At 38.8% G+C, this 5,398-nt stretch overlaps 1 non-coding gene across 1 annotated transcript; it reads right to left on the bottom strand.

Moving 5' to 3' along the window:
- Nucleotides 1-528: 528 nt before the first annotated feature.
- LOC133077483 (U6 spliceosomal RNA) lies at nt 529-631 on the bottom strand. The gene has a single exon (XR_009697757.1). It is a non-coding gene; the product is annotated as a U6 spliceosomal RNA (small nuclear RNA).
- Nucleotides 632-5,398: the final 4,767 nt, after the last annotated feature.

Genomic DNA, 5,398 nt, shown 5'->3' with positions numbered 1-5,398 from the left:
TCAGCTTGCAAAACTGAAACTCTATGCCAATTGAACGCCAATTCCCTATTTCCCCCTCTTTCAGCCCCTGGCAACGACCATTTTATTCTGTGTCTGTGAGTTTGACTACTTTAGATACCTCATGTAAGTGGAATCATATAGCATTTATCTCTGGGTGACTGGCTTATTTCTCTTAGCATAATGTCCTCAAGGTTTATCCATGTTGTAACATGTGACAGGATTTCCATTTTTTTTCAAGCTGAGTAATATTCCATTGCATGTATATACCACATTTTCTTTATCCATTCATCTGTCCATGGATATTTGGGTTGCTTCTACCTCTTAGATATTGTGAGTAATGCTGCAATGAACTTGAGTATGCAAATAACTCTTTGAGATCCTATGTTGAATTCTGTTGGCTATACACCCAGAAATGGGATTCCTAGATCATATGGTATTTCTATTTTTAATTTTTGAGGAATCTCCATTCTGTTTTCCATAGTGGCTGTATCACTTTTCATTCCTACCAACAGCACACAAGGGATTCCAAAAAATATGGAAAGCTTCATGAATTCACATGTCATCCTTGTGAAGGGGCCATGCAAGTCTTCTCTGTATTGTTTCAATTTTAGCATACATGCTGCTGAAGCAACCACTAAATCTTAAAATTTTGACATGATTTTCAGAACTTATTAACAAATCCCTTGTGGGTGGCAGGCTGAGTCTCCCAGATTTATAAAAAATAAAATAAAATACATGTTTGAATAACTAATTTTATTTTAAGAGGAATCAGATCAATGGTCAAGGAAAAGTTACTAATAGGAAGCCCTCAAAGCATAGTCCCATACCAGAGCATCATTGGAGAACTTGCTAGAAATGCAGACTCTCAGGCCACACCCCAGAAACTTACTGAATCAGAAATTCTGCAGGTTGGGTCCAGCAATCTGTGTTTTTAAAGCCTTCTAGGAGCTATTGATGCATACTAAAGTCTGAAGCACTCCCTACATTTTGATTTTATTGATCTTAGAAAGAACCCTCTAAGCTCTAATACTTTTCCTATTAATGCTTGAAATGCCAATACATTTATTCCTTTTTGTTTTATATTACTTTTTTTGGTTGTTTGATTGCCTGGTCGGTGAAACAACCTTGCTCTAAGCATCAGTGACTTCAGGATTAAAAGCAGGCTCAGGCAGTAGTTCACACTATAAATTGTAACTATAGTAACTTCTTACTCATGATGTAAAATGACTAAGTCTGTAAAATGAGAAGACTAGATCAAAGATGGCAAATCTCTGCCTTACATGCCACCACCACTTTTCCAAAGCCCAAGGCAGACATTGCTAATTGATCAAGACACTCTATACCTCCCAGTGCAGATAGAGTCTCAGAATCTTTCTTAACACAGCACTACCAAAAAATTAGTTATGTCATGAGATGAAATCCATTTGCTACCAGATAATCTTCACTGCCCCATTTATCTCTGTCTTTAAATAATATGGACTCCCAATACTATCAATTCTAGGCTGTTCTCTAGAACTGTAAATACTCTGTGAGCTTAGTTTCCTCATCTATAAGATACTACTGATGTTATCTACCTCGTGGGGTTTTTAGGAAGATTAAACAAAATAATGCATTTGAACCAGCTAGATCAGCACTAGACACAAAGTTTTTAAAATGTCATTAAACCTTAGTTCCTGTATTCTTTACTCTTATTTACATTTTTTTTCTGACCACTCACCTTATCCTTGGCTAGCAACCATAGCTGATCAAGCTCAGTGTTTCTCTGAGAAGTACAAGTGCTCCTGGTATTGGCTTGGCCATAATGAGAATTGACTGATTTCTTAGCCTTTGCCTCTGTTGCAGTGTTTTCCTCACCACTCTGCTTACCAAGTCTGCACATTGATTCAAACAAGTAGCCTTTGGGTGAAAAGGGAACATTTTTACTTCTTATTTAAACTAATCTCACAACAGCAAAATCTAAATAATCATCTTCTCCAGCACAGAACTAAACTTTGCACACATATAACCAATGTTCTAGTGTTGACTTAATATGATGTTAATGAGGATGTTTCCCTCTTGGATTAGATGCAAAGAAGTTAAGATTTATTGATGACTCTGCATGTGCAAAAGCTTTGTTAGCCAATTTGCTATTATATCTGATTTATTCTGCTCAAGAACACTCCGAGATATGTATATCTACACTGTTCCTGATATACAGATAAGAAAATTGAGGTTCAGAGACCTTAAGAAACATAACTAGTCATAAGCTTAAAAGAAGGATCAGCTACCTAATTTGCAGGGGCCAGTTCAAAATGAAGATGCAAGTCCTCTTTAGTCAAAAAATTATTAAGAATTTCAAGACAAATACTGTAGAGCATTAAGCCAAGCACAGGACCCTCTGAGCATGGGTTGTGGGCTACTGCACAGGCTATACGCCCATGAAACTGGCCCTGCTTGTGTCAGAACTCATTCCAAAACCTATGTCACTTTTCTATTTCATCATATATGAGAGCCGAGTGACTTTATGGAACCTAAAAGTTTAGAATAGGAAACAGTGCTTCTGGGTGCAGTATGGAGTTTTTTTGAAGTAATCACCAGCAAGCCTCTGTAGCTGTTTACATATAAACCAAAGGGTGACAAAATCTTGGGACTCAAACAGAAATGCCATGGAACCCTCTTCAGTAGGTGCAATCTATGGGATAAAAATAAATGATGGACTCCATTGCTTCACTTTATCTCCCTCCACCTTATAATTCCAAGAACCCCAGCATGGTTCTCTTAGACACAATGGGGTTTTGGATGAATGGATTCATCCAGCAATTCATTAAGTGATGATGAAAAGGAGGCAGAACCTTGGAAGTAGGAACCCTGTAGACCCCACATAGAGAAGCTATAACAGTGTTACTGTCAAAAGCCCAGAGGATGCTGAAGCCAAGAGCTTAGAAGAAGAGAAGCAGCTGTGATTGATAGGTATAATGACCCAAATGGAGCAGTGAGAGTGGAAATTCAGGGTAGATGCAGGGCAGATTGACAGGACTTCATGGGAGAACCTCCTCCCACATTCTCCTACCATGAGACAAGAAGAAAAGAAAAAGAGTGGCCTGGGCTTTGCAACTATGCAGGTCATGGTTGGGGCCCAAGTTGTCATTTGAATTTCACCCTCCTAGGACTTTAGTGTGACAGTTATTTATGATGACACAATTATCCTGTGATGCTTGCCTTAAAAATCTAGCTGCTTCTGCCCCTGACATTCTGAGAATGATAGAAACTGACTGAATCATTAGTGGTTGCCCCAGTCTCACAGGTGTCTTTGTCACCCTCTTCACCAAATCTCACTCCACATTTTGTTCTACTTCGTGACTGGTGGGTGGGCTGTAACTGACAGAAGAATCTGAATTATCACCTTTTCAAACATAAGTTTAAACTAGGTCTGTATGACTTCATCGGTTTAGGGCAAGGGTTAAGAAATATCTGATTTTACCAGATGCAAATTTGCAGAGGTGATGAGAGTCAAAAAAGTTCTTATTATTCAGTAAGGGATCTTGCTGAGACATCCAAAGCACCTCAAGGTTTTAACACCTTTTAAAAATCACTTTCTTCAAGTCCATGTACTGCCTGGTCTTATTAAGATCAGACAGACCCAGGCTAGCATGTCAATCTTGCCACTAGCTGTGTGACCTTGGTCTAATTACTCATCTTTTTTTGGATCTCAAATTTCTCAATGAAGATAATAACTACCATTCAAGCCTGATGTAAAATTAAATGAAATAGCACAAGTGCAAGGGTTTAGTAGAGTCTACGTTCTATTGTAGCTTCTCAAGTAATATTTGCTTCATGATAAGTGATTTCATGAACGGGCAATCAATACATGGAAAAAATGGGGTTTTTTTCTTTTCTTACACATTCTCATTCCAGAGTCACCTAAGACATAAACATGAAACATAAACACTCTATTTATTCTTACATAGAAATTTATAGTTTATAAAATGAGGCATTATCTCATTTAATCCTTGTAGAAGTTCTTGAGTGACAGTTTAGGAAGGGGTTGTCATTTCCATTTTATAGAAAAAGAAAGTAGGCTAAGGGCAGTAATTTTAATTTAATTAACAAATCCATACAATTGAAAGAAGGAAGGAAGGAAGGAAAGGAGGAAGGGAGGAAGGGAGAAAGGAAAGAAGGAGGAAGGATGGGGCTCAAGTCCAGGTCCTTTAACTTTAAATTCTTTCCATTTTAGAAAACCATCATCCCATATATCCTTGAACACTGAAGCAACCCATCTGTAATCATTGGACCTGATTAATGGCTTAATCTGTCTATGGTATAATTTCTGGAAAACACAAAGGAGACTTTTCATATAAGCCTGTCAGAAAAGGTTCAGGCTCAGAAGAAGCAATCTTTTAATCACCTTCAGTTGTGTTATCTCCAAGACGGCTTCTAGTGGATCAGAGATTAGGACACATAGTCATTTCAAATGTGTCATTCTCAGTGTTCTCACCTGCCAGTCAGAACCTAAACAATTTCAGATGAAGCCATGGACAGGTTTATGATGAAGGAGTGCTTTTAGATTAGACACCAAAGAGGTGGACTAACTCAGAAATCCCAAGAACACTTGGCTCCCTAAATAGAATGATGATGCTAAGCACTGAAGTGAAAACTCTAAATACAGTATCCCGTTTAATCTCCCCATATACCTGAAAAGTAGATATTTTTATCCCCATTGTATAAATAAGAATCTGTAGCTCATAGAATTTAGGTAACTTGTCCAAAATTAGTGGCTGAGCTTCAATGTAAACCCCGACTTGTCTGAACCCAAAACCCACATTTTAACACCTGACCAGGAGTTCTCAACTAGCAGTCCACAGATCAGAGCAGGGCTGACAAGAAAGGAAAAATACAGATATCCCCGTTCCATTCGATCACCAGTATTCTAACTCAGTACATCTGGGATGGAGCCCCTAATTCTGTATCTTTAGCAAATGTTCTGGGTAATTATAAGGGACAGCTAGGTTTGAAAAGCTTTCCCATGTGCCTCCTCAGGCGACAAATACATATTTCTTAGAGAAACGGTACCTGGCATACTCAGCACTTAGCTGGTGTGATGGGTATGAATTGCTCCTTGACACCCAAGGTGCATGAACAATCCTGTTTCTCTATATTTGCAAATCAATTATGTCCTTTCAAACTCTCACTTAACTATGCTAATTGGTCATTTTGTATGATCTTGGAACATGCTAGAAGCTCTCAGGATTACTCAAAAATTAGGAAGGAGCCTTTTCTTCGGCTCCTCACAGTCATCACCGTTGCTCAACCTGCTGCACTGGTTCTCCTCGTTTGCACAAGCCGCAGAGTCACCAGCCCTTCCTGTAGGCACTCTGTGGCTCCCTGGCTGTGACCCCGAACTCCTCTTCTTTTAAGACCC

This window comes from Eubalaena glacialis, chromosome 17 (genome assembly GCF_028564815.1).
Source record: "Eubalaena glacialis isolate mEubGla1 chromosome 17, mEubGla1.1.hap2.+ XY, whole genome shotgun sequence".
NCBI classification, from domain to species: Eukaryota; Metazoa; Chordata; class Mammalia; order Artiodactyla; family Balaenidae; genus Eubalaena; species Eubalaena glacialis.
Note: the sequence above shows the minus strand (reverse complement) of the source record. Positions and strands in the feature narration are given on the sequence as shown.